Below are 10,318 nucleotides of genomic sequence, written 5' to 3'. Positions count from 1 at the left end.
AACACATGAAAGCCTGGTAGAGTTTGCAAAAACCAACGAAAAACAAACCTGAAGGACTCTGAGACTGTGAGAAACCAGATTATCTGGTCTGATGAACCAAGATTCAGTGGTTTGGCCTCAATTCTGAACATTTTGTCTGCACCGCTCATCACCTACCCAATACCATCCCAACAGTGAAGCATGGTGGTGGCAGCATCATGCTGTGGGGGTGCTTTTCAGCAGTGGTTGCTGGCATGCTGTCAGGAGAAATTAAAAATCTGACATACAAAGTGATGTTTGTGGTTGAGGCTGACTGGGTTTAGGACACGAACGATCTACTGGATCAAACTAGATATGGTACGCCATGAGGAAGTGAGAGATCAGGACTCTAGGAGGGTTTCTACATTCCCAGAGAGAGAGAGAGAGAGAAGTGAAAAAAGAAGTAGCTGGGTGGGGAGGGATGTGAAAGCATCCCCAGAGGAATAAGAGTTTGGTATAACACAGTTCCCATAAGTCCCTGTTTTTATGATGTTAGTTGTCATCTTTGTTTCAGTTTTCATACATTTTATTGACAATCTAGATTCTGTTTGTTTTTGTTGACAGTTTAAGCATGAGTCAGGTTTTTCAGTCAGATATTCAGTTAGGTGAACAAAAGCGTGGTTTGTGTAGACAAAACGTTCATTTATGGAGATTTAGCTGGGCTGCACAGTGGGGCAGTGGTTAGTACTGCCACCTCACTGCAGGAAGACTGTAGGTTCAAACCCTGGTTGTAGTCTGCAGCTCTCTGCTGGTACCCCACGGTCTTAAGACACCCTTGGTAGGGTAAGTGGTGACCCCTAATTGCCCGTAGGTGTGAGTGTGGCTGGTTGAGGATGTTAGCTTTAGTCTGAGGATCTCTACTTTGAACATGTTCAGTAATAAACTCCTGACTTTGAGTGTTTTTGAGTTGATATCCCAGTGTTAAATGGCTGTTAGTGACATTTAGAGCCTGACACGGCTGCAGAGAGCTCAGTCACTCCCACACTAAACCACACAGGCCTGAACGCCATCATGGAAACTCACTGAGAGCTTCTTGTGGTTTCTGAAACGCCTTCAATCATACGCCTGCTCAGTCTAGCGCAGTCACATTTATTTATGCAGTAAACCACAGGGTTTTTACTTGTTTAGACAGAGAAACACTCTCTACTCTTCACTTTAATCACTAAAAGCCTGAAGAGAAAGAATGAAAGAGAGAACTAGAGCTACGGCCTCGTGGTTTTACTCCAAAGAGACGGGGAAGTACAGAGGTCGTCTTTTAACGACAGTCTGAAGTGAGGAGACCAGCTGATGGGAGAGGAATGTTGTCCCATTCAGGTCTGATGTAGGATTCTAGCTCCTGGTGCTCCAAATGTTTTCTGTTGAAGAAATGTCTGGACTGCAATCAGACCATCTCAGGACTCTCCTCCTGTGAAGCCATGCTGTTGTGATGGATGTGGTCTGTGGTTTAACATCATCCTGCTGAAATAGTCAATGCCAGACGTTGTCTGGATGAGAGCATATGCTGCTCTAAAACAGTGTTACTCAACCAAAGAGACAAACTAGTGGAAAATAAATTTGCAAGAGCCACAATCTAAGAAGTGAAAAGTGGCAAAAATGGGTAAAGTGGCAGTAAAAATAAGTTAAAAGTGGCAAAGATGGTCAAAAACTGGCAAAAAGGAGTGAAAAGTGGCAAAACAGGCTTATAATGGCAAAAGTAGCAAAAAAAAAAAAGGCAAAATGAGTGAAAAGTGACCAAACTGGGCAAAAAGGCGAAGAGATTTGGAAAAAAACCCACCAAGAGTAGCAGAAATTGGACACAATGGGAAAAAAGGGGCAAAAGACAGCTTATATGTGGAAAAAATGGCAAAAAGTAGGATTAAAATGGCAAAAATGTGCTAAAAGCAGCAAAAATTGAATAAAAGTGGCAGAAAAATAAGTTGAAGGTGGCAAACATGGTCATAAAGTGGTAAAATAGGCCTAAAATGCCAAATTTTTCAAAAAGCGCCAAAAATGTAGCAAAAAATGAGTGAAAAGTGACTAAAATGGGCAAAAAGCAACAAAAAGGTAGGAAGATTTGGGGAAAAAAGCGGTATTTAATGGCAAAAGCCAGCTTACGTGGGCAAAAAATGGCAAAAAGCAGGATTAAAGTGGCAAAAATGTGCTAAAAGCAGTGAAAAATTGAATAAAAGTGACAAAAAGGGTTAAAGTGGCAGTAAAAATAAGTTAAAGGTGACAAACATGGCCAAAATGTGGCTAAAAAAATGCCAAAAATGAGTGAAAAGTGACTAAGCTGGGAAAAAACAACAAAAGGGGGGAAATTTGGCAAAGAGTAGCAAAAATGGGAGAAAATTTGGCATTTAATGGCAAAAGGCAGCTTATATGGGCAAAAAATGGTAAAAAAAAAAGGAAAAATATTTAAAATAGAAAGCGGCAGAAAAGGGGAAAGACGTGTGGGAAACAAACTGATTATTGTGACTTGCAGTCAGTAATTTATGAGGTCAAAGTTTTCCTTTTTTAAAGGTTTTCTGGGGGAATAATGGTTTGAATTAAGAGATAAAAGAGCCACGTTTAGTATCACTGCTCTTAAAGCTCTCTCTACTGTCCAGCATTGATGGTTCCTTTCCAGATGTTAGAGCTGCCCACGCCATAGGCACTAATGCAACCCCATACCATCAGAGATGCAGGCTTTAGACCTGAGCCAGGAGAACAAGCTGGATGCTCCAGATCCTCTTTAGTCCTCAGGACACGGCGTCTGTGGTTTCCTCTGACCACAGAACAGTTTTCCATGTTTCCTCTGACCACAGAACAGTTTTCCATGTTTCCTCTGACCACAGAACAGTTTTCCATGTTTCCTCAGTCCATGTTAAATGAGCTTTGGTCCAGAGAAGACGGACCACGGTGGTTCTGGATCCTGTTCACATATGGCTCATTCTCTCCATGATCAGCTTTAACTGTCATTGGTGGATGGCACGGCCGACTGTGTTGACAGACGATGATTTCTGGAATGTTCCTGAGCCCATGCAGGGATTTCAGTCCAGAATCATGCCTGTTTTTATTGCAGTGGCCCCTGAGGGCCCCTTCTGCCTTTCTCACAGAGATTTCTCCAGATTCTCTGGATCTTTTGATGATATTATGAACTAAAATGTCTCAGTTTCAACATCTGACATGTTCTTTCCTGTTCTATTGTGAATAAAATTGGGGTTTATGAGACTTGTGTTTTGATTTTATTGACATTTTTCACAGTGCTCTATCTTTTTGGGACCTGGGGTTGTTCATCTATGATGACAGTTGATGTCCTCATAGTCAAACCACATCTATCTGCAGACTGAAGGGACAGCTGGACCCAAACCTTACATAACTTATCATGTTAGTTTCAGCATCCTCTGCTCTGCTCACAACTGCACCGTTGTCTCTTGTATGAAGTTAATATTTAATGTTTGATATTTAATATTTGATATTTACGACTTGTACACAGAGCCGAGCTAACCAGTCATATTTTATGTGATCAAACTCCAACCGCGGGTCCATGTGGGCCCCACAGTACGGGTCCTGTGTGGGTTTGTCCTTCCATGGTGGTCTCACCTGTGATTGCCCAGGTGAACAGCGTCTATGGATCAGCCCATATGAGTCCCTTTTAGAACATCTGTACCAGATGTTCTTCATCATTCTGATGATTTTTAACATTTCTGTCTCTTTGTAGTTTTGAGTTCCCCTTCATTTAACTTCTTTCCTTGGACTTTTCCATTAAAATAAGAATTAAATGTCAATGTTGCATAATTCATTTGACTTTTTAAAATCTTTATTTTTAGGTGTTTTTACTTTTAGAGAGGAGGAGGATAGAGAAACAGAGAGAGGTAGAGACATGATGAGCTACAGCAGGGGTTCTCAACTGGTGGGTCAGGACCAAAAATTGGGTCGCGAATCTCTTTCTTGCGGGTCGCTAAGGGGGAAAAAAAGTGACAACAACTCATCTACAGAGGCCCAAAGTTGACATACAGTAATTTCACACATTTTTTTTTTTAGGTTTTCCTATGATTGTGAATAAATTTCAGTATTTTTGTTTTGTCCTGCCTCTTTGCTCACTACGTTTTTATATTTAGGGTCCAAACATCAACATTTTTTGGAGTGTTCTTTTGTCCTCATGGTGTAATGGTAGCCAGGAATACAGGTTCAGCAGTGACAACTGATTCACCAACATTTGTGAAATAAACCAAATTTTTTTTCTTCAAATTCTCTTAAGATGGAGGTGGTTGGTCCTGATGCCTTAACAGAACCACTGGACTACAGCACAGACGTGGACCCAGCCTTTACACCACTAAAATTTATTTATCTCATAATTTCAGCCTTTTTTATCATAGAAACTAGGGCTGGGCAATTAATCGCAAATTAGATTAAATCGCAATATGGCATGCTGCAATTTTCAAATCGCAGACAGTGCAATATTTCTTTAACCTTGAATGTGTAAAAATATCAGTATAATAAATTCTTTTTTTCTGTTTTCTGTTTTATACCAGTGTTACTCAAACCCACTCAACCAAAGACCCAATTTGTTGAAAAATAACTTTGCAAGAGCCACAATCTAAGAGGTGTAAAGTGTCAAAAACGGCTTGAAGTAGCAATAACAATAAGTTAAAGGTGGCAAAAATGGTCAAAAAGCAACAAAAATGGGTGAAAAGGGGCAAAAATGGGGAGGAAAAGGGAAAAAATGGTCAGTAAGTAGCAAAAATTGGTGAGAAGTGTCAAAAAATGAGTTACTGCTGGCATAAAATGGTACAAAAGTGTCAAAACCATGAAAAAAATGAGTGAAAAGTGACTAAAATGAGCAACAAGCAGTCAAGATGGGCTAAAATGGGCAAAAACTTGGAAAAAGTGGTATTTAATGACAATAAGTAGCTTAAATGGGTGAAAATGCAGAAAAAAAGGGTGAAAAGGGACAAAAATGGGATAAGAATGGGAAAAAGTTGCAAACAAGTGTCAAAATGGGCAAAAAAAGTAGGGAAAAAGTGGTATTAAATGGCAAAAGATAGCTTGAATGGGTGAAAAGGTGCAAAAAAGTTTCCCCTTTTTAAGTTTTTCTGGGAGAATAATATTTAAAATGAAGACGTCAAAGAGCCACACGCTGAGTTTTACTGCTTTATACACTATTAAAACCTTCTAGTATCTTTGTATTTTATTTTAGCTTTGAAAAAAATCGTACTTTTCTTGCTCATGCATTTACTTTTCTTCATCAAAATGAGAAGAATATGAGAAATGCTCTTCCCCTTCAATAAAGCGACTGATATCAAATTTGCTTTTGCTTATGTTTGTTGAACAACAGAAAAACTGAGGAACCTAAATAATCACATCTCAAATTGCAATCGCAATATTGCAGGAAAAAAATTGCAATTAGATTATTTCTGCAAATGGTGCAGCCCTACTGATGATTGGTTTTCATGCCTTTATTTCTGAGCTCCTGTGAGTTTTATTTTGGCAGGGATGGCTGCCTCTATACTCACTTATACTCACACTCAGGATGACTGAGTGAAGACATGAAGAGCTTTAATGAGTGGACTAATGAACACAGAAGATTTAGCTAACCCCACACAGACTTCACCTCTGATGTTAAACTGCATTTCCTCCCACCACAGAGTCTGCAGACCGGACTCATCCATCAGCTTCAGGAGAGACTGGAGCACGAGTCTGAGGCAAAGTCCCTCCTGAACCTCTTTATTAGAGTACATGAATCAAATCAGGCAGCTTTACAGGCCGGCTTATACCACTAGAGGGCAGCAGAGGGCAGGAAATGACCTGAACTCATGAGGACATGGAGGCTGGTACCTGAGAAAACAGTTAAGAGCAGTTCAAACATGTTTAATAGTTCAGAATAAGACAACAGCCACTGAGGCTTTAACTGAGCATGTGCAGAAGAATAAATGAGGGTTAAAGATCAACTCTACTGTCCTCAACCTCAGCACAATGTCTTTTTTCTTCTGTGGTTTATTTCATCATCTTTAGTCACCAATCTTTTATTAGTCTAAGACCAAACAGCAGCCTCCGCTCAGGAAAACCACAGTTCCCCGAGTGTCCACTAGGGGCTGGCTGTAACGTTGATGAATCTCCATTGGGTCTCATATTAACAGACAGCTTTTAACAGAGGAAATACAGATCCTTACAGACTGGTCCAATCACAAAGTTGGTCTTATAATACTTCGTTGGTGTAATATTTATAATTCCTATAATATCTACAATAATTAACTGTCATGCACACGTCTAGGGGGAAGGTACCCAACATAATATTTTTAGAAAAATGAATGATTTTTCCCAGTCCCCAAACTAACAGGCAGGATCTTGGACGAAGTTCAACAAAGTTTATTTACAATAATTTAAACACTCCAATAAATTCAAACTAAGGAGGCGATCTAGCTCTCAAAAGTAAAATTTATAAAAAAAAACAACAACACACAATTACCAGAAAAGGACTAACTAGGACCATAAAACAAAATCAAAGCTACTTTTCCACTATACGAAAATACTAAGAAAACACAGTTGTCACTATAATTTTGGAGTCTGGGAGCAAACAAACAGGTGCTGCTGTCAGTGAGGTTACCCCCGTCAACTGCAGGCCGCCGTATTTTAAAGAGGTAGAGAGCCAACCGGCGCCGCGGCGCGTCTCCTTGCCTCTCTACCCGGAGACATCAAAGATCCACTCACACGACAGACCACACACTCACTCACAAACACACTGGACGAACAGATGACTCACTCTCACGCGAAACGAGACAAAGATCCACACAACAACAGAGCACTCACTCTCACACAGAGGAACAATACAAAACACAAAACACAGTAATACAATAACCCAACACAATACGGCCACAGCTGTGACATTAACCCTTTAGTATCATTCAAATTTTACACCCTGATAGCCCATTCAGGACAAAAATGTCCACTATGAAAAACAGTCATTAAATTATTACATTTGAATATTTTCCTTCTTTTTAACAAAATATCTTCATAAACTTCAGTCCTGACCACAAGAGGTCACTGTTGATTTCATTTAAAATCTCAAAATCATTATTTCTGTAAAAAAATCACATGCCAGGAGGAAGGGGGATTTTTTAAGCCTAGTCCTGGATTTGTAAAAAAAAATAGGCAGAAAGCTTGATTTAGATGATTGTTGGCTGTTACCTCACTCATGGTAAAAAAAAGGTCAGGTCAGGTATGGGATTATATGCCGATCAACCCTGGTCCTAACCTGGCACGCCAGGTGGATTTGTTTCACACATCCATCTGGTAACCCGCTCATAGACAGTGTTTGGGAAAGAGCAGAGCCTTTGAACAAAAAACCACGGATGAACGTTCTGTCACATCTTTACGGGCCAGTCAGAGCATCAAAACATGTGACGTAGCCGCTATCGAGCTGCACCCCTACTAAGGACTAAACTCCATAGAGAACTGCAAAACGTGAACCATGGCGACTGCAGACATGTCAGTACATGACTTTTTTTGTTTTTGGACAGAAAACAACTCACTGCTGCGCTTTGTTCTTCTTTTAACGAAAAAATGTTGCCAAGGTCTGATAAAACTGGCACTTTAGCAGCATCCACGCTAATCTCCTCCGCCATAACTGCACCGGCCTTTTGTCGCTGCTTGCTTACGTCACAATTCTGCCCCTCGTCACTGATTGGTTCTGTCACTTTCTAACCGAGCTTTGGGAGCTTCGCTGATGGATTCGCCAGTGAGAAACACAGAAATGGGCGTATCCATCTGCTTTGCAAGGTTACCTTGGTCCTGTACCGCTCTGTCCTCCTGATGGCCGTCCTCCAGGCCTGCCCATGCCCCATCTCTCCAGGTATCCTCCCAGCTGATGTCTGGTCCAACCCCCTGGGTCCCGGGCTCCCAGTACGGCCGGCCACACACTAGATGATTTTAAAACAGTGAGAGACCACAGACTTAAGGACAATTTCCAAAGATTTTTCATCTTTAACCCTCTGAACACACACACTAGACCAGTGGTTCCCAAAGTGGGGGTCGGGACCCCCTGGGGGGTCACGGGGCACTGAGTGGGGGTCACAAGATGCCTTCCAAGAAGCAAAGAGTATTTTTAAATGGTTTGAAATTGTGTGTTTTGCACATTTCTTTGAAAATACACGCCTAAAATGGTTGAAATAAAAATAAAAACATGGTCATTTGTTTAGATTTTTGCAGAAGTCAAAGCAATGTTTCAAAATCCTGCACATGGTGAATCTTGAATTTGCATGGCTGTGCTCGACTATTCCACAACCAATCTTTAGGACATGGGGGTCCACGGTCTTTTTCAACATTATTTAGACGACTCAGCCAGACTGTCAGATCACTGGAGACCACACACCTGCCGACCTGCCAACGACCTCGCATGATCACGTGACTTAGGAATGCGTTACAGGTCCGGCTGTGCTGCTACCTGGTGTGCTCGCTCTCATTGGTTGTTGTGGGTACTCTGCCAGCTACTGCAGCACTAAAACCTAGAATTGTAGATATCAACCTGTTAGATATTTATGATTTGGGATTTTGGATGCTACGACAGATTTGGAGCAGTCGTGTTGACACCACACACGAGGATTATTCAGACAAATAGTCATTTGCGATGAGGCTCCTCTCGGGATACTCCCACGATCGTCAGGGGAGGCAAATCTCGCTCCGAATCGGGCTTAAAATCCTGTAGTGTGAGGCTGGCCTAAGCCAACAGCTGGATCAGGCCAAGGAAAGCTTACCAAACCCACAGAAGCACAGCTTCCCAGCACTCTCTGGACCAGAATCCAAGGCAGACAGCAGCTGGATCAGCACATGTGGGATCCTGTGGAGCTCCAGAATCCTCTGCTCACCGAGTCAAAAGCGTTCTTGAAGTTCCTGAACTTCCAAAAACTGCTGTAAAAATATTTCAGATATATAAATTCCTCTTCTTTCAGTCAACTTCAGTCCTGATCAAGACGATCAAATATTCAATTATTTATTCAGGATTTTCAAGCAGTTTTAAAAGCCAGAGAAATCCTTCCTTGAAAGAGTTGAATTTTAAGGTTGCTGCCATGAAGGAAGCAGACATTTGTTCTATTTGCCAGTGAAATGCTGGATGCAACATGGAAGACTACCACATGACGAAGAATGAGCTGCTACAGGAAGCTGCTGTTCTGTTGCTGTATCTCATTCATGTTTGGTGCTGACTGACTGACACAATATGGGGTTAAAAATTCAAGTCAACCCCGTCATGTGGGACTCAACTCCCCAACCCCACTAGACATTTCCAAGTCGAGTGGACATGTGCTGTTCACTTTGTTTGAAATAAGTATTTAATTAGGCTCTATTACCCATTTGAAAATAGAATCCTAATGTTTTGGTTTCATGGATGAATGTCACGAAATGAAGGATTTTGCAAGTCGCTTGCAGGATCTGCAGTGTTTGTACCTGTTGAGTATTCTTTGTAGATGATTACCTGCAAAACTCTCATCAACCAAATGTGCAGTACTTGGGAAAGTACATGCATTTACTTTTCATAGTAGATCTTAGGGAATGGAGCCACAGTTATACGTCTTACAGACTGGCAGTAAGCCTGCTTTCATTAAAACTGATCGTACTGACCGCAGCAGAATCAGTGTAGGTAAAGTCAGTGCAGTAGCCTCGTGTGTGATTGGATAAACATTTCATCAGCCCCAGTGTTCATGAGCAGATTTTCTGTATTTTATGACAGCCAATCAGAAGAGGGCAGTAGAGTTCAAGAAAGCAACCGTGAGAGGCGTCTTCACTTTCTGCTCAGTGTCAGCATCTCTCTCTCTCTGAACAATAACCCGTCCAGGCAGAATTTCTCCACACGGTGACTCTGTGTGTGTTTGATATGAGAAATGAAAAGGCAGAGGAGTGGCTAGCTATCTGAGGGCTGTTTGGTTATTTTGACAGCAGCTTTGGGGTGGAATAAAAACAGAGAATGGATGAAGAACGGTGACGCAGCCTTTTCCCAGCTGATGGATCAGCACAGATCTCAGGAGAGTCAGTTTGAGTACAGTGAGCCATAAAGCTCCTCCTACAGGCATTCTTCCTGTCCGTCCTGCTTTAATACTCCTCACAGTGACAGATTCATCTGTCACCTCTGCGCAGTGGCGCTGACGGAGCACCTGGGGTCGTTTTTGTGAGCTTATTCCACCTTTAGGTACGATGGCATTAAAGAGCAGGTGACAAATTAGAGGGTGCAGATCTAAAGAGAGGAGTTAAACGCTCCCATACAGATTAAAGGTGCTCCGAGAGGTTTTATTACATTATGTCAAATATGTTTGAACCCACCTCAACACCTGTGGGAGACTTTTGAACAACC

Source organism: Cheilinus undulatus, linkage group 14 (assembly GCF_018320785.1).
Source record: "Cheilinus undulatus linkage group 14, ASM1832078v1, whole genome shotgun sequence".
In the NCBI taxonomy this organism is placed as follows: Eukaryota; Metazoa; Chordata; class Actinopteri; order Labriformes; family Labridae; genus Cheilinus; species Cheilinus undulatus.
The sequence above is the reverse complement of the archived record's forward strand: the minus strand, read 5'-3'. Positions refer to the sequence as shown.